Below are 20004 nucleotides of genomic sequence, written 5' to 3'. Positions count from 1 at the left end.
GTGTCCTTATGGGCTTTTTATACCTGTAAAAGGTCAGGGGATCAGTAGAGGGATTCTACCAGAAGTGGCTGCCATTTATCTCCCACTTATCAGAATTAATTACCATCAGCTGTTGTCGGGCGGGGGGGGGGGGGGGGGGGCTTGTTTTGGTTGTTGCCTTTGTTATGTGTTTTTCTCTATCTCTGATTTCATGTGTTAACACGACAAGTGGACCATTGGTCTTGTTGTGGTTCAGATTGTGTTCGTCAAATATGAAATCTTTAATAAAGTATTATTTATTAAATCTTTTCCTTTAAACATTTACTCGCCCGATTCCACATCCAGTCATAGCCTGAATAGAATAAAACAAGCATCCTTGCAAATTACCACCCCATCGTCAACTTCTTTTCCTCTCTAAAGTCCTCAAAGTCGAGGATGAGCCAGCTGTTTGAGGAGGTGGAGGATATTTGTGAGCGGTGTGGGAGGGCCCAGCCAGCCAATTACATACACATGTCCTGCCCGAAGTTGGAGAGATTTTAGATGTCGCTTTTCAGCTTCATGTCGGCAATCTTGCATGTGGATTTAGAGCCCAGTCCCCTAGGGGCCATATTCGGGGTGTCAGACTTGCCGGAGTTGCAGACGGGAGTGGGGGCAGATGTTTCAGCCTTTGTCTCATTGGTCGTTGGCAGGAGGGTTCTGTTGGAATGGAGGCCAGCTTCTCCACCCGATACCTCAGTGTGGCTGGGGGATTCAATGGAGTTCTTGCACTGAAAAAAGGTGAAATTCGCAAAGGAGGGGTGAGTGAGGGCTTTGTTTGTACTACATTTTGGAGAGCTAGTTACGGTCAACTGCTAAGGGAGTGGCGAGGGGGCGGGTTGGGGCTGGCTGGGGCGTTGGGGGGAGGGGTGTTGTGAGCGCTGGCAACGGCACCGCTCCCGATGGCCCCAGGAAAGTACTCGGTGAGTTCAGAGGTGGTGGCCATGCTGAAGGTAGTTTCAGCAGTATTTTAGGTTGGGATACCGATTAGGGGGAATCATGGGTTTGAGCTGGTGAGGATGCATACGAGGTTCCAGGGATGGTAAGAGATGGGGATTCAGGAGATGAAGGATCTGTTTCTGGGAGGGAAGTTTGCAAGCTTGGAGGAGCTGAGCGAGAAGTTTGGGTTGGTGCGGATCAAAGGTTTCAGGTATATTTAGGTGCGGGACTTTGCGAGGAAGGTCTTCCCAACCTTCCCGATAGCTTCTCCCTCCTCGCTGTTGGAGGCTGTGCTGTCAGTGGGGGGGCTGGAGAGAGGGGTTGTCTCAGTGATTTACAGGAGGATTCTGAAGGAGGATGGGTGTCCAAAGAGGGTTTTTTTAAGTTTAGAGTTCCCAATTAATTTTTTCCACTTAAGGGGCAAGGTGCTTTATTGACCCCTTTAATTGCACTCTTATTTGAAATTTCTAAGTTTCCATTGACCTTTGTTATGTTCAGGCTTTCCCCCGAAAATGAGCAGTCCTTTTTTGCTTTGTCCCTCAGTTTGTTTCCTTTCTTCTGTTTGGTTGGTGGAGTCAAGAGTGACCAATCCACCTAGTCTGCACATCTCTGGGTTGTGGGAGTGAAACCCACACAAACAAGGGGAGAATGCGCAAACTCCTCACGGACAGTGACCCAGAGCCGGGATCAAACCTGGGACCTCGGCGCTATGAGGCAGCAGTACGAAGGAAGGGCTGGGGTCAGTGCAAGGTGCTGTGGAGGGTAAATGCCTCGACTTTGTGTGAGAAGTTGGGGCTGATACATCTGAAGGTAGTGCAGGATGAGCCGGTTGTTTGAGGGGATGACAATGTATGAAAGCGGTGTGGGAGGGCCTCTGTGAACCATGTACACATGTTTTGGGCCTGCCCAAAGCTGGGAATGTTCTCTGCATCATTTTGGATGCTGAATGCTGATGACGCAAGAAATAGAAGCAAGAGGAGAGCATAAAGCCGTTCGAGTCTGTCCACCACTCAAGTATGATCTTGTGCCACTCATTCCTCATACCCTCAATTCCACCAAGAGATCAAAAACCTCTCCCAGCCTTGAATTTAGCCAATGATGGAGCCCCAGGGTAGACAAATCCAAAGATTCTCTGAAGAACTTTTTCTTCACCTCAGCCCTAAAGTGATGAACTCCTTTCCGGATACACGGGTCCAGAGTATCGCTCTCAGACACGGGAGGTTTCCCAATCAGCAAACCTGGAGAAGTGCCCCAATAATTTGGGGGGGGTGGGGGGAGAAGAGTGTTAACAGAAGGGGCAGTATGGTAGCACACTGGTTAGCACAGTTGCTTCACAGCTCCAGAGTCCCAGGTTCGATACCCGCCTTGGATCACTGTCTGTACGGAGTCTGCATGTTCTCCCAGTGTCTGCGTGGGTTTCCTCCGGGTCCTCTGGTTTCCTCCCACAATCCAAAGATGTGCAGGTTGTGGATTGGCCATGATAAATTGCCCTTAGTGTCCAAAAAACTGGGTTACAGGGATAGGGTGGAGGTGGATGGTGCTCTTTCCAAAAGCCAGTGCAGGCTCGATGGGCTGAATGGTCTCCTTCTGCATTGTAAATTCTATGGTCTATGATCCAAGTTGGGCCCGTCATCCCTGGAAACAAGGTGAAAGCAGCCACAGAGCCGAAGACAGATGTTGAGGCAAGCGGTTTAAAAGGGTACGTCGAGGCGGTTTGAGACTTCATCCCACTTGTAATAATGTTTTTTTAATAAATAGCCCTGTAGCACTCACCCTCATACCCACACACTCCACCCTCATACCCACACACTCCCAAGGAGCCATAGTTGAGGCCTGAGGCCCAGTGTCTCCCACACATTCTCTGCCCCCATAAAATTTCAGATAGGCCAGGGTGGGCAAGTAGTCAGCGAGAAGGCCACCCACGAGGTTTTAGTGCCTCCCCCCACCTTCAAACCTGTTGGCAGGGGAGCACAAATGCAGTACCATCAGAGACAGGTTTACAGGCGGGCACGTGGCGCAGTGGTTAGCACTGGGACTGCGGCGCTGAGGACCCGGGTTCGAATCCCGGCCCCGGGTCACTGTGCGTGTGGAGTTTGCACATTTTGCCCGTGTCTACGTGGGTTTCACCCCCACAACCCAAAGATGTGCAGGCTAGGTGGATTGGCCACGGTAAATTGCCCCTTAATTGGAAAAAAAAAAACTGGGGACTCTAAATTTATTTTATAAAAAGAGACGGATTTGCAATGAAACGCGTTGTGCCTCAGCACAGGACACGGACCAATTGGGGAGGGGGGTGGCGGGTTGCAGACTTGCATTTTGGAGTGAGGGGGTGTTTGTGGTGGGATTTGAGGCCTCCAGGGAGGGAGGGTTTGAGAGGTGGGGTGTGAGTTTGGGTGGGGCATCACAAACTATAAATCCGTCTCGGAGTCAGCTATTTGTAACGTAAACAAAAGTTGGGGTGGAGAGAAGATGAGGGAGAGAGAATGAATGCCATCTGCTATTTTTCCAACTGAATTGAAAGGCAACACATTAAAGAATCAGTCATGTATTTTCCTCCACATTCTCTATTGTTCAAGTAACATGGACCAAGCACCATTCCGAAAGGGTGGAGTGATTTTGGTTCATGGAACAGTGACTTGGAGGTGACAGGACTCACAGAATTGTCCATGTCCGCGGCACTAAGTTTCTGGTGTCTGGAATAATGTTGAGTCAGTGTACCTAACTGCCGGCCGAGTTATTCCACAGTTGTGTCACTGCCATGAGCGTGGACTAAATAAAAGAGCTGGACCGGAGGAGGCAGCCTTGGTCGCTGAGCAATGTTGGACAGCTGACTACAGAAGAAGATTGTACCTTGTGCTTTTTCGGAAATGCTTGGTGTCTGAAGTAAATGGGTGTGATTTAATGGAAAAATTTGTGTGTCATTTTGGGCACGATTGGCGGGTTTTAACGTTTAAGGGCAGTTAGTGCCGGAAATGAGCCCCCACTGGTGTCTCAGCAGCTCACCGCTAACAAAGGGGGAGCTGCTTTTAAACGCTCCCACACCACTCATTCCCAGTCAACACACAAGCATGGCTGTGCGCAGACCTGCTCCTCGTTTTGGCGATGCTGAATTGGTCAGGCTTCTGGACGCCGTTGATGAAAGACAGGGGGCGCGATTCTCCACTCCCACGCCGAAGTGGCCGCGCCGTCGTGAACGCCGTCGAGGTTTTCGACGGCGCGGAACGGCCCCGGTACCGACCAATTCATGGCCTGACAATGGGCCAGGATCGGGGCCGCGTCATCTACACGCGCCAGGCCTTGTCGCCCGCGTAAAAGCGGCGCCGCATAGATGACGCGGCCGGCGCCGCATAATGGGCGTCATCTGCGCCTGCGCGGTTGCCGTCCTCTCTAGGTCCGCCCCGCAATAAGATGGCGGATGGATCTTGCGGGGCCGCGGAAGGAAGGAGGTCCTCCTTCAGAGAGGACGGCCCGACGATCGGTGAGCACCGATCGCGGGCCACCCCACATTTCAGGTAAAGCCCGGTGCAGGATCCCCCCTCGCCCCCCCAGCGTTCATGCACCGCTCACGACTGCAGCGACCAGGTGTGGACGGCATCGGGGGGAACCCGCCGTTTTGGCCTGGCCGCTCGGCCCATCCGGGCCTCAGACTAGCGGGGGTGCCGGAGAATCGCCATTTTCGGTGTCTCTGGCGATTCTCCGGCCCGCGAAACTCGATTCTCCCAACCGGCGTGGGAGTGGAGAATCGGGCCCAGGGTATTCTATTTCCCCAAGGGGGGCAGAGGGCCAGCAGCAGGGGCTGGCAGGGGCTCTCAGTGCAGGCAGCATGACAAAGAGGACTGCTGTACAATGTAGGAAGACCAACGATCTCCGCTGAGTTACAAGAGTAAATTACCACCTCTCTCTTGGTATCAGTTCCACCTTCCATCCCTTAAATTCCCAACTGCTCCTCCCCCCCCACAGGCGGGAAGGGTACAGGCATTGGAGATGAATATTTTCTTGAGGTTTTTGTTTCAATGTCTCCCAGTCTATCTTTTGCAGGGTCAATAAATCGATATCTACTTTTGTTTGTGCTGGTAAGAGCCCTCAGGTTCATAGGACATTACTGCAATGTGATAGACAGTCGGGAAGTTGGCACTACCTAATCTGTAATGTTACTGTTGGGTGGGAAATGTTGATCAGATGCGGTGGTGGTTCAAGGATCTGGACTCTATATATGAGGCAGATGGAGGAGGTTTTGTGCATAGTGTAAAGAATGAGGGCCCTGGTTACTGCTCCACTCCCATTTTCCCCTGCAATAATCACTTCGGGTCCGGTGGTGACGGCCAATTTGAGGATTTGGAATCAGTTTAGGCAGCATTTTAAAGCGAACTCCATGTCACTGCTGGCTCCGATTTGCAAGGACCATAGGTTTCTGCCATCTGTCTTAATGATTGCTTAGGGAATGGGAGATGGAAAGGCTGAAGAGGTTTAGGCACATGTTTTTGGTAAGGTAGGTTCGCCGGTTTGGATTAGCTTTGAGAGAAGTTCGAGCTCCCAAAAGTGAACGCTTTCAGGTACTTGCAAATTCACAAGTTTCTGCGCAAGGAACTTCCTTAATTTGCCCTGGCACCGTCATCCTCACTTTTGGACAGGTCCTCTCTTTGGCCGGGTTAAGAGAGGTACGATTTCAGATATTTATTGGCAGATGTTGTTCATGGAGCAGGGCTTTGTTGGCAGAAGGGGAAATGAGAGGGTGAACTGGGTTTGGTTGAGGGGGTGGTGTGGAGCGAGGGTCTTGACAGGGTCAACTTCATTTCCTCAAGAGCAGCACGGTGGCACAGTGGTTAGCACTGCTGCCTCACAGCATCGAGGACATGGGTTCGATCCCGGCCCGGGTTCACTGTCCGTGTGGAGTTTGCACATTCTCCCAGTGCCTGCGTGGGTCTCACCCCCACAACCCAAAGACGTGCAGGGTAGGTGGATAGGCAATGCCAAATTGGCCCTCAATTGGAAACTAAAAAACAACTTCACTTCCTCATGAGAGAGGTTAAACTTGATCCAGTTCAAGGTGGTGGCACCGGGGTGTATTTGATCAGGACATGTATGAGTGAGTTCTTCTTGGGGGTGGAGGGGGGCCGGCGAATTGTACGCACATTTTTTGGTCTTGCCCCAAGCTAGTATTCCTCGGGGTCTCCTTTTTCAACAATATCTCAAGAGATTTTGGGTATTGAGCTGGTTGGCGGCCATTTTTGGAGTATCGGACTCTCCAGTGCTCAGATGGGGACGAATGCACATGTTTCAGCCTTCGCTTCGTTAATAGCCCAGAGGCGAGTTCTGCTTGGGTTGAGCTTCCCCGTGTCACCTAGGGCCTCGGCCTGGCTGGGGGATCTGATGAAATTTCTGTATCTGGGGACGATCACGAATACCATGAGGGGGTCGTTGGAAGGATTCTGCTCGAGGTGGCAACCCTTCATCTCCTTTTTCAGGGAACTGGTTACCTTTGGGGACGGGGGGGGGGGGGGGGGGTTATTGGGGTTTGCTGTACTGTTGTTACTTTATGAAAATCCTTTATGAATAAATATATATATATTTAAAAATGATCATCCCTTAAAGGGCCACACTACCACAATAACCATGTACAAAATGGAAGCAGGTTGATTTTAAAAAAATATTTATATATTAGTTGACAATTACTTTCCTATTTTTTCATAATACTGTGGCAATGTTATACACCACAGTCCTTCAGGTTAGCCCTTGTCAGAGCATAACATAGTCAATATTATCTCGGTGAGTGCTCCAAGAACTAAAGCATTCATCTGGATGTACAAAAATGAGCAATCTCAGGATAAAACAGCCCAAAGATTAGTCTTTCTTTCGTGGCTAAATACATTTGAATGAAACAACAATAGTCATACAAATCAATGGACCATTCCATCAAGAGAGTTCAATCAAGAAATGTTTTTTAAAAGATAGAATTTCCAATGCCAAATACCGACACTAGAAAACTCACCACTGAGAATAGGAGAGATCACTCCCATCCACAGCAGGCTAGCATTGCATCACTAATACTTGATTTTCCTCACAGATGTGGTTTCAAGTGTACTCCCACACACTCCAATCCTAATGGGAATGAAGCCTGCATCAAACTTCTCCCATTCCATTCCACAGCTAAAAGAGATTTGAAGGTTACGTATTGAGCATTGAAACCAAGATGCTGTACAGCTAAACACACTTCACCCGTTGTCATAGAACACATCGGATTTGGTCTTTTCTCGGTTGTATTCACAGCATATGTGGGGACTGCAGTGTAATTGTGGCCATGTCGACGAATCGGCGCACGCAAGCAAAAGAGCTGAAGAACAAATTCAAGTTGTTGCATTTACATATAACATCCTTCGTGACAGCAGAGCTTTCAAGCTTCAGAATCAATTCCTCAATTTGAAATGTCACCACTTACAACGTGGAAAAGTTCTATCTGGCCATCATACTGCCCCTCCTTCCCACCCGTCGCTGGAATGGCCCAGCAAACCATTCAGTTCAAGGGCAATTACAGATGGGCAACAAACGTTGGTCCAGCCAGGGCGGCACGGTGGTGCAGTGGTTGGCACTGCTGTCTCACGGCACCGAGGACCCAGGTTCGATCCCGGCTCTGGGTCACGGTCATGTGGAGATTGCACATTCTCCCAGTGTTTGCGTGGGTTTCGCCCCCACAACCCCAAAGATGTGCAGGTTAGGTGGATTGGCCACGCTAAATTGCCCCTTAATTGGAAACAATGAATTGGGCCCTCTAAATTTAAAAAAAGAGAAAAAATGTTGGTCCAGCCAGCGACACTCACATCCCAAGAACAAATAATTATAAATTATACAGCTATCTGGAATGTGGTACAGAGTATAGAGGAATAGAAGAATTTATTTCTTTAAGAAAAATGCTCAAATTACGAGGGAACTTACCCTCTGGTATGTTTCAATTTCTAAAACAGGCTGTTATCTACTTCAGCAAACAAAGGCGTCAAACCCCATTTTGGTTCCTTCTTGTGGATTTAACCGTCATGGAGCCACCCCCCCCCCCATACTGAGTCAGTATGGGTGAAAGTCAGAAACAAGAAAGGAACAGTCACTTTATTGGGAGTTTTCTATAGACCCCCCCAATAGAAGCAGAGAGATAGAGGAACAGATTGGGCGGCAGATCTTGGAAAAGTGCAGAAGTAACACACAGTTGTTGTCATGGGTGACTTCAACTTCCCTAATATTGACTGGAACCTCCATAGTGCAAATGGTTTGGATGGAGCAGATTTTGTCAGGTGTGTACAGGAAGGATTCATGACTCAATATGTAGATAGACCGACTAGGGAGGAGGCCATATTGGACTTGGTGCTCGGCAACGAACCAGGCCAGGTGTCATATGTCTCGGTGGCAGAGCATTTCGGTGACAGCGACCACAACTCCTTGACCTTTACCACAGTCATGGAGAGGGATAGGAACAGACAGTATGGGAAGGTATTTACTTGGGGGAGGGGAAATTATACTGCCAATAGACAGGTGCTGAGGAGCATAAAGTGGGAACAATTGTTCTTGGGGAAATGCACAACAGTAATGTGGGGGTTATTTACGGAGCATTTGCTGCGAGTACTGGATAGTTTTGTCCCACTGCGACGAGGAAGGAATGGTAAGGTGAAGGAGCCTTGGATGACAAGAGAAGTGGAGCTTCTAGTCAAGAAGAAGAAGGAAGCTTACGTAAGGTTGAGGAAGCAAGGATCTGACACGGCTCTAGAGGGTTACAAGGTAGCCAGGAAGGAACTCAAAAATTGACTGAGGAGAGCTAGAAGGGGGCATGAAAAAGCCCTGGCATGAAGGATTAGGGAAAATCCCAAGGCGTTCTACACTTGTGTAAGAAATAAGAGGATGATCAGAGTGAGAGTAGGGCCGATCAGGGATAGTGGAGGGAACTTGTGCCTAGAGTCTGAGGAGATGAGGGAGGCCCTAAATGAATATTTTGCTTCAGTATTCACTAGAGAGAGGGACCTTGTTGCTCATGAGAACAGTGTGAACCTGGTTAATAGACTCAAACAGGTTGATATTAAGAAGGAGGATGTGCTGGAAATTTTGAAAAGCATCAGGATAGATAAGTCCCCTGCGCCTGACGGGATATACCCAAGGTTACTACAGGAAGCGAGGGAAGAGATTGCTGCGCCGTTGCCGATAATCTTTGCGTCCTCACTCTCCACTGGAGTAGTACCGGATGATTGGAGGGAGGCAAATGTTGTTACCCTGCTCAAGAAAGGGAATAGGGAAATCCCTGGGAATTACAGGCCCATCAGTCTTACGTCTGTGGTGAGCAAAATATTGGAAAGGATTCTGGGAGATAGGATTTAGGATTATTTAGAAAAACAAAGTTTGATTAAAGATAGTCAGCATGGCTTTGTGAGGGGGAGGTCATGCCTCACAAGCCTCATTGAATTCTTTGAGGATGTGATGAGACACATTGATGAAGGTCGGGCAGTGGATGTGGTGTATATGGATTTCAGTAAGGCATTTGATACAGTTCCCCATGGTAGGCTCATTCAGAAAGTTAGGGGGCATGGGATACAGGGTTTGGCTGTCTGGATACAGAATTGGCTGGCCGAAAGAAGACAGCGAGTGGTAGTGGATGGAAAGTATTCTGCCTGGAGGTCGGTGACCAGTGGTGTCCCGCAAGGATCTGTTCTGGGACCTCTTCTCTTTGTGTTTTTTATAAATTACTTGGATGAGGAAGTGGAAGGGTGGGTCAGTAAGTTTGCCGATGACATGAAGGTTGGGGGAGTTGTAGATAGTGCTGAGGGTTGTTGCAGGTTACAACAGGACATTGACAGGATGCAGAGCTGGGCTGAGAAGTGGCAGATGGAGTTCAATCTTGATAAATGTGAAGCGATTCATTTTGGAAGGTCGAATTTGAATGCTGAATCAGGATTAAAGGCAGGATTCTTGGAAGTGTGGAGGAACAGAGGGATCTTGGGGTCCACATACTTAGATCCCTCAAAGTTGCCACCCAGGGTTGATAGGGTCGTTAAGAAGACTTATGGTGTGTTGGCTTCATTAACGGGGGATTGAGTTTAAGAGCCGCGAGGTTTTGCTGCAGCTTTATAAAACCCTAGTTAGACCCCACTTGGAATATTGTGTCCAGTTCTGGTCGCCTCATTATAGGAAGGATGAGGCTGCTTTGGAGAGGATACAGAGGAGATTTACCAGGATGCTGCCTGGACTGGAGGACATGTCTTACGAAGAAAGGTTGAGGGAGCTAGGGCTTTTCTCACTAGAACGAAGAAGGCAGTGAGGTGACTTGATAGAAGTGCACAAGGTGATGAGAAGCATGGATAGAGTGGATAGCCAGAGACTTTCCCCCAGGGTGGAAATGGCTGTCACGAGGGAAAGGTGATTGGAGGAAGCTATAGGGGAGATGTCAGAGGTGGGTTCTTTACACAGAGTGGTGGGTGCGTGGAATGCACTGCCAGCAGAGGTGGTGGAGTCAGAGTCATTAGGGACATTTAAGCGACTCTTAGATAGGCACATGGACAGCAGTAAATTGAAGGGGTGTAGGTTAGGTTGATCTTAGATAAGGATAAATGGTCGGCACAACATCGTGGGCTGAAGGGCCTCTACTGTGCTGTACTGGTCTATATTGTTTCCAATTAAGGGGCAGTTTAGCATGGCCAATCCACCTACCCTGTACATCTTGATGTTGTAGGGGTGAAACCCACACAAAAACAGATGGAATGTGCAAACTCCACATGGACAGTGACCCAGAGCCGGGATCGAACCTGGGTCCTTGGCGCCATGAGGCTGCTGAGCTACCCACTGCACCATCGTGCTGCCCTAAGAAAAGGGTTTCTGTCAGCCAATGATAACAAAAGATTCTCATGCAAAGACTTCTTTTCATCCCTTTATTTTCTTTTTTCTCCTGAAGAAGCTCACATAGTCACACGGATACAAGCAGCTCACTACCTTCACGTGTGACCCAGAATAGGAGGTTTATCCCAAACCTGACATCAGGATGTGTGATATCCACACACACAGTTCATACTGGGCAAGTATCAAGTTGGAAAAAACGCCCATTTACATATTCTCATTGCCGTCCGATCAGGAGAGAACAGGGCTAGGATTCCACTGGCAGGCTAGTTCAGATCAACGAACTGCAGGTAGTATGGACTAAGGTTCCAATTCCCCTTCTCTGTACGTGAACCGTTTGTTGCACTGTGTGGTCTCTGTGGTGATATGCCTGGAAACAATATTGTAGATAGCTGGTGGTGTGACCTCCAACCAGCAGGTAGCGGGACAGATCCACCATGCGGTCGAGACTGTGGTCATGTAACAAGGCACTCAGACATAACTGCTGGCACATCCGATGATCCTCAGAAGGTTATAAGATGTGCATGAGGACAGTCGTGCATAGGCATAGTTCCAGGGGCATATAAAGAAACTCCATGATAACTTGCTCTGTATCAGATCGTTATCTTATCACGTGTATTAATAAATATCCTGGTTTGGACAAGTCACAAGCAGTTCTGTGGATTCCTTGCTGGACATCAACCACTGAACACAACCGTCCCTTTGGAATTGCTGTACCTATGCGTATTTTGAGGGACGGCTTCTTGTGTGTGGCCGGTTTGTACCGTGCACAGCAAGTTCTGGGCTGCATTCTGGTCACACACCAGTGCAGCTTAGAAGGAAACTTGGTATGGGCTAATGAGAATATTTTTATTGCCTCGATCAAATTCCCTCAGGATTGCAAGCAGCTCTATTCCATCACCCCTTGACTTTTGCCGTTTTATGGAGAACAATCCTAGCTTCTCCATTTTCTCCATCAAATCCCTCATCACTGGTACCATTCCAGTAAACCTCCTCTGCACTCTCACCAAGACATCTTGATCTCTCCCACTGCTTTGTGTAACTCAGCCATTGACAACCAATCTAATGCCACTGAACATGTTCAGATGTAAAACACAACCATGCCCTTATTTCCTCCATTTCGCCTCCCCTCCTCCAGCCACTACAGCTCACCCATTCGGAAGCAAAGAGAAACTGTACCTACAGAGCACCTGCACCATGTGTGAACGGCCCCTTCAGAGGGAATCGGAACAACAATGAAGACTGTCACTTGGCAATGATGGGGGTGTGCGTGAGCAGAATGGCTGAAAGCATGATGAAAGAGATATGTTTGGTGAAAGTTCTAGAAGGCAGCCAGGTGATGGTCAGATGTTCGGGATAAAATTCCAGAGTGGAAGCGGATTTCCTCCACCTCCGCTCTGCGGAGCCAAAGTGCAGTCACCTAGCATGGTGATGACGTACAGTTTACGCCAAGCTTGATTTATGATCGCCAATGCAGTTCCTGACAGCACGATGAAAGCCGTGTCAGTAGTGACCTGCAAATAGTTATGTACCTGAAGAGGAAAAGAATGCAGAGCTATGGGAAAAGGGAAGGGAGTCTAATTGGAAAGCTCTTTAAAAGGACCAGTACAGTCATGATGGGCCAAGTAGCCTCTTCTGTGCTGCAAGATTCTGTGAGTCCATGACAAAGAGTCAGCTGAATAGATGTCAATGTGGACATGTACAGTTAGAAGATTATACAAGGTTGAAGAGGGGGAGACAGTTGTGTGCAAGGAATATAAACTAGGACAAGGAATTTAAATGTGATATTTGGAAGACCGGGATCAAGCAAAGGTTAGCGAGGACAAGGTAATAGGTGGGACTGAGTGTAGGGTAGGGCACAAGGCAGGTGTGTTTCGATAAAATTGTGGGACTCAGGAGGCCAAGAAAAGCATCGGAATGATCAATCTGGAGGGTATGCTAATCTAGACACTGGTCTCAGCTGCAGAGGGCATGAGAAAAGAGTGGAGGTGGAAAAATGCTGCTCTGCTCGTGGCTCAATGCTCAGCTCGGGGTCAAACAGCTGGCTCAGAAGTTTCCCAGCGTTTAATTAGAAGTTGTCAATCAAGATACACCCCAAGGATATTAATAATTAATAGAATTAGTATCAGAGAGACGGTTGTAGAATTAAACAACCATCTCAGAGTTGAGAGACAGAGAGAGAGTCAGAAAACTAGAGAGTTGTGAAGGTAAGGCTGGAGAGGGGGAGGAAGCACAGAGAGCTCAACCCATCATGGCGGAAACAAAATGGTGGCCCGACCAGAAGTGCCATCAGATACCTAGGTTTCCCGGAGGAGACATTCATATCATCCTATCTACATAGTGAAAGAAAAAGTTACAAACGTGCAAATTAGGAACAGGAGTCGGCCCCTCGACCCCTCAAGCCTGCTCCACCATTCAATAAGATCATGGCTGATCTGATGGCAACTTCAACCCACCTTCCCGCTACCCCTGATAATCTTTTAACCCTTTCTTAAATCAATAATCTATCTACCTCAGCCATATAAATATTCAGACACTGCCTTTTTACAGTTTCAAAGCCCCTCAAGGGAAAACGAACCTCCTCATCTCGGTCTTAAAGAGTCAGAGGATCAACCATGATCTTATTTAATAATGAAGCAGTCTTGAAAGGCCGAATGGCCTACTCCTGTTACTATTTTCTATGTTTAGACCCCATTTCTAGATTCTCCCCAAAAAAAACATCCTTCCCACATCCACCCTGCTTAGACTCCTCAGGATCTTGTATGTTTCAATCAAGTCACCTCTTACTCTTCCAAACAAACCAATTCTGTCCAACCTTTCCTCACAAGACAACCCACCCACTCAGCTATTAGTCTAGTACAACTTGTCTGAACTGCTTCCAACTCATTTACATCCTTCGTTAAATAAGGAGACCAAACTGTACACAGTACAGCAAATGTGCTCTTAACAATGACCTGTACAACTGAAGCATAAACTCGCTACTCATTTATCCAATGCCTTTCACAACCTCACATTGTCCCAAAATGTTTTACAATTAATGGGGTACTTTTGGAACTGGAATCACTTATATAATGCAGGACACTTGGCGGTCAATGTCTGCGAAGACCCCACAAATAGCAATGTGATAAAAGACCAGAAATTTCTGTTTCAGTCATATTGGCCAGAACTCTCATGGTCTTCTTTGAATAACGCACATAGGATCTATTAGGGCAGGCAGAGGCTTAGTTTTTTAAAATAAATTCAGAGTATCCAATTATTTCTTTCCAATTAAGGGACAATTTAGCGTGGCCGATCCACCTAACCTGCACATCTCTGGCTTGTGGGGGGTGAAACCCACGCAGCCACAGGGAGAATGTGCAAACTCCACATGGACAGTGACCGAGGGCCGGGATTCGAACCCGGATGCTCAGCGCCGCAGTCCCAGTGCTAACCACTGCGCCACATGCCGCCCTAGAGGCTTAGTTTAACATTTGACCTGAAAGACAGCAGCTCCAACAGTGCAGCATTCCTTTCAGTGCTGCACTGGAGTGTTGGCCTGACCTGAATTTTATGCATTTGGATGTTGGCTCTGGTTCATTTTTATTCATTTTAAAATTAACATTTATTTTCAGCACCCATCCATCATATGCTCCTGTAGCTCTGCTATTAACACACTGTACATCATCTCCAAGGAGGTGTATGTTGACTGCCTTGGAATTTTCCCTCGCGCTTTAAATTTCCAATGGCCAATAATTCTCCACTCAAAAGAGAAGGCAAAAATGAGCAACTTTGAGCAATTTAGATAGGATAGATAGGAAGAAGCGTTTTCTCTTTGTAGAGGGGCCAATACCAGGGGTCATAGATTTTAAGATAAGGAGTAGTAGATTTAGAGGGGATTTGAGGAAAAATTTTACCACCTTGGAACATCCAAGAAACTGGAACTCTGCCTGAAAAGGGTAGAATCGGCGTGAACCCTCGCAACACTTAACAAGCATTTAGATGAGCATTTGAAAACGCCATAGCATACAAGGCTACTGATCAAGTGCTGGAAAATGGGGTTAGAATAAATAGATGTTAGATGGCCAACACAGATACGATGGGCCAAAGGGCCTCTTTCTGTGCTGTAAAATTGTATGACTCGGCTTCTGGGAAAATGAGGTGGAGAAGGCCAGTTTTCCAAGGCTCCAATGTGCTCACACAGCAAGAGGAATGAGCTCTGCAGCCAAGCACAGTGCAGCCCTTTTTATTACTGCCACAATCAATCTATCAGCCAGAACCATCAGATCATCCAGGATTGCTGAAAATAAGCACTGGAAACCTGGAACAAAACACACATGTCAAAGCAGTTATGATGAAAGCAAGCAGAGTAATGAAGTGACAAAAACAGCGGTTGTAGAAACATTGCAAGGGATTAAAGGATTGACTCAGTGCTCACAGGTTAATAAATTCACAGCAGTAGCAGATCATTCAAATCTAGGCTCAGCGCTTAAAAGGTTTGGCTGTGTTGGATTGTGAAGCAAGCTTCTGCTGCAATTGAAACCCAATTTGCTTAGAAGGATTGCCTTTAAGTGCCAAAAGCATCATTAGACAGAGCCCTCGACAGGGAGTGACAACAAAGAATAAGATTTTGTTTCTGTCGCGTGTTCCTCTTGTCAGTTTGGTTATCGACTGTTCGTGCAGGACGAAGCATCAGAACATGGGCATGCGCGGATCCTGAGGGAACACTGTTATTTCAGCGTATAATGGCACATTATACAAAATGATCATCATACTGGAGTTCCTATCCAATGCTGTGTCATTCACTCCTATCACTTAACATTCCTATGGAACGTAGTAGCTTTGACTCAATCCTACCATGTGGAATAGCTCGAGGACAATTGTCTGATGTCATTCCCAACGCAGTGAGTTAGGTTCCTTCATACCTACCCAGCTGTAAATCATCTTCATTTTACAGAAAGAGCTTCCATTTACGGAGCACTTTTTATATCGCCAGAACGCCACAAAAAGTTTCGCAGCCAATTCATTATATTTTGAACTGTAGTCACAGTTGTAAGCAAACACAGCAGCCGAGTGACACTCAACAAACGAGATAAATGTCCGGATAATGTGTTTCGGTCGCATTGGTTGAAGGATGAATGTTAGACAGGACGAATCAATCTTGCTTTTATCTTCTACAAAAAAAAACCTGATGCAAGAGTGACTGTTTTTAAAACAAGTGTCATACTAAGTGCTCCCACAACCTGAATTGTTGACATTTTAAAAATCTTTAATCTCTTCATTTGATACTTTGCTTTTAGTTATGGTTCCTTCAGTTTGAGTTATGAAATGGCAGATTTCAAAAAGTTAAAATGATGCGCAGGTTACATTCCATGAAGAGATATCCGGACTGGAGGAGAATATCAATTGAATTGCTCTTTCCAAGAGCTGGCAAAGGCCCACTGGCTGACTGGCCTTCTCTTGTACTGCACAATTCAATAATTAAATTTCCAAAGCCTCAACTCACTGCTATTAAGACCCCAAGATTGATCTACTGCAGTATCTGCAGTACAAGGGTCTGCACACATAGGGTTAAAGTGGGCCTGAGTAGTGTACCTCCCACTCGGTGATGTAGCAGAGTGTTGGACAGAGCAGTGTTTACCAGCAAGCATGGAGACAGTGCCTAGCTTGTGCCCTTCGCAGTATATTTGTAAATAGTTCCAAGGGTCAATAAAGACTTACAATTAACCTACGTATCACAATGAAGATTTCATCATACACACCAAACTGTAGCCAACACCCTTCAACAGAATCTGAGCAGCTTCTATCTGGATTGTTGGCAAGGTTTTGAAACGTACTTCCAAATATTAAATATATTTATTAGGAGCTATCCTTTCCCAGCTCCCAATGACCATAATTACAAAGCTTTAATGTAACAAAATAAACATAAAATAATGGAGGTGAAATTATATGGCTTTTATTTACTTGTTTTTTCTGGTCAGTGCTCATCTTGACCTCATGATAGTCTTTCTTATCCACGCTGGATTTCAAATATCCCTTTATAGAGAAGAGGACATGGCAGACTGGATTTTCCGAGCAGTGTTTTATTTCTGGGAATAAAGCATTCATTTTTTTCCAATTAAGGAGCAATTTAGCGTGGCCAATCCACCTACCCTGCACATCTTTGAATTGTGGGGGCGAGACCCATGCAGGCGGAATAAAGCATGACTGAGAAGATATAGCTTTTGTGCACAGTATTGTAACAACCTTCTGGACTTAACATGGAGTTCAACAACTTAAGACTGTGAATTCTCTCCTCCACCTTCACCTCATTTTCATTTCAATCAATTTATTTTCATTTCTTCCATTGATCTGTTTTTCCCTCACCATTGTTCCCCCCCCCCCCCACCCTCCACTCCACTTTGGGCCAACTGTCCCTACTTATCCTTGAACATGCGGCTCAACTTTGTTCTGCCATTCACACGTTCTAAATCTATTTTTGTGTCACCATCATTTCCATTTCCATTCCCTTTGTCTTTCTGTCCTGAACATCTTTGTCAATCTCCACTTATCACTAGCCCCCTCTCAAGCCCCACCGCTCCATGCACCCCCCACAACAGCATAAATTTGACCCCATTTCCATTTCTCTCCAACTCTAAGAGACGTCCAGACTGGAAACGTTAGCTCCCTTCTCTCTCCACAGATGCTGCCAGACCTGCTGAGATTTTCCAGTATTTTTTGTTTTTGTTTCAGTTTCCAGCATCTGCAGTCATTTGCTTTTATGTAGGAGCTCCATGTGTTTAGTGCATGGCCACATATTGCCTACCTCCCCCCCCCCCCCCCCCCCACCCCCCCCCCCCACCCGATCGTGGTAAAGTTTTTTATGTTTCTGCAGTACACAACTAGGTTAATCCATTCTCTTTCCAAAATAAAAGAGTCCAAGCACAAGGTGAACATCTGTATTCCAAAAGGGAAAATAGTGGGACAGAAATTCATTGGTCAGGCAGCAAGGAGCATCTGGGGAGAATGAGGCAGCCTCCTGATCACATTCAGACTAGCTCGTTCAAAGCAAATGTTTTTAAGAGATTTTAAGCAGATTGGATGTTTGATTGATAAGCTGCACTAGTCACAATTTGCCAGCAGTATCTCCCCGAACCATAACCATCCCAAAGAACAAGAGCACAAATGTATGGGAGCACCTCCCTGTTTTACACCATCCATTCTTGAACATCGATCACCCTTTCTTCAGTGACACGGAGTCACATACTGGACGTCCCTACTTAATAGCACAGAGTGTAACTTCACCATAGTGACTGCAGCTACCCATCACCCTCTTCCCAAGGACAACAAGGGATAGGCATTAAACTCCAGCTTTGACAGTGACATCAACCTATTTTAAATTATTTCATAGAATATGGGCATTGCTGGTTAGGTCAGCATCTTCATTGCCCATCCTTAACTGCTCTTGAAAAGGTGAGTCACCTTCTTGAACCGCTGTGGTACTATTTGAAATGGCGTATCAGGATTTTTGACTGAGCAACTGTTCCAAGTCAGGATAGTGTGTAGCTTGGAAGGAACCTTGCAGATGATGGTGTTCCCATGCACCTTCTGCCTCTGTCCTTTTAGGTGGTAGAAGTTGTGGGTTTGGAAGCTGCTGTTCAGTGAGCTTTAGTAAGTTGCTGCAATGCATCTTGTAGATGGTAAACACTGCTGCCACTGCGCATTGGTGGTGGAGGGAGTGGATGTTGAAGGTGGTGGATGGGGTGCCAAACACGTGGGCTGCTTTGTCCTGGGTGCTGTTGAGCTTCTTGAATGTTATTGGAGTTGTACTCAAGGGGAAAACATTCCATCACATTATTGACTTGTGCCTCGTGGATGATGGATAGGCTTTGGGGAGTCAGAAAGTGAATTACCCACCACAGAATTCTCAGCCTCTTGTCCTACCCTTGTAGCTGCAGTATTTATATGGCTGATCCCATTCAGTTTCTGGTCAATGGTGAGCATTGGTATCATGAGGTGATGTTTTTAAAAGCAATTGGCTGAACAACATCTGGCACTTACATAACACATATAGCTCAGTAGGACATCCAAGACACGTCACAGGAGCATCAAATAAAACACGACCCCAAGCCACATGGGGAGATATTAGGGAAGAAGAAAGAGGTAGGTTTCAAGGAGTGTCCTAAAGGAGGAAAGAGAGACAGAGGTAGAAAGTTGGAGGGAGCAAATTTCAGCCTTGGCTCCATCACAAAGATGAGAATTTGAAATCCAACCAGGAATAGTCGGTTTTCAGGGTGATGAATTGGAAATGGATTGGGGGGGGGGGGGATGGGGGGGCATCAGTCAAAATACATTTTTGCAGCTCTATAGGGAGGGTTCTCTACATAAAACATATTTTATGTCCATTTCAGAACAACAGTTCTCATTTTAAACTCACTTCCAGGCAAATTGAGAAGCTCTCAATGGGAGCTCTCGTGGCTTCCTAATTAGTTTTTGCCTGAATGGTGCTTTTTCAGTGGATGGCTATTAACTGACCAAAATTAGAAGGACCAGTTGGTACTGCAGACCCACAAAAAGTGAAGTCCACAAGGCTGCCTGCTGGCCAACAGCTATTTATCACTGCTGCCACTCCACAACCCCACGGGCAGCACGGTAGCATTGTGGATAGCACAATTGCTTCACAGCTCCAGGGTCCCAGGTTCGATTCTGGCTTGGGTCACTGTCTGTGCGGAGTCTGCACATCCTCCTCGTGTGTGCGTGGGTTTCCTCCGGGTGCTCCGGTTTCCTCCCACAGTCCAAAGATGTGCAGGTTAGGTGGATTGGCCATGATAAATTGCCCTTAGTGTCCCAAATTGCCCTTAGTGTTGCGTGGAGTTACTGGGTTATGGGGATAGGGTGGAGGTGTTGACCTTGGGTAGGGTGCTCTTTCCAAGAGCCGGTGCAGACTCGATGGGCTGAATGGTCTCCTTCTGCACTGTAAATTCTATGATAATCTATGATATAAAAGTTGTGCGCAAAACACAGCAGCCGATCTGGACCCGAGAAAGCAGGCTGCTTTCCCCAGATTGAGACAGAAACAAAAGGGAAGTAATTCAAGCTCTGACATGACAACAATGCAACCATTTCTGCAGCCAGCAACTCCCTGTAGGTAGCTTTTTACCAGCCAGTCCTCACTAGGTTGACAGGGAATGCTGCATTGTCGAAGGTGCACCCCTTTGAATAAGACATGAAACC

General features: G+C 46.9%; 1 protein-coding gene across 5 annotated transcripts in view; it reads right to left on the bottom strand.

Moving 5' to 3' along the window:
* Nucleotides 1-20004, bottom strand: part of LOC140420974 (ETS-related transcription factor Elf-1-like) — a 371469-nt gene that overhangs the window by 329387 nt on the left and 22078 nt on the right. The gene's annotated exons all lie outside the window — the stretch shown is intronic.

The sequence above is a fragment of the Scyliorhinus torazame genome, chromosome 5 (genome assembly GCF_047496885.1).
Source record: "Scyliorhinus torazame isolate Kashiwa2021f chromosome 5, sScyTor2.1, whole genome shotgun sequence".
Lineage (NCBI taxonomy): Eukaryota > Metazoa > Chordata > Chondrichthyes > Carcharhiniformes > Scyliorhinidae > Scyliorhinus > Scyliorhinus torazame.
This window is presented reverse-complemented; position numbering and strand designations above follow the sequence as displayed.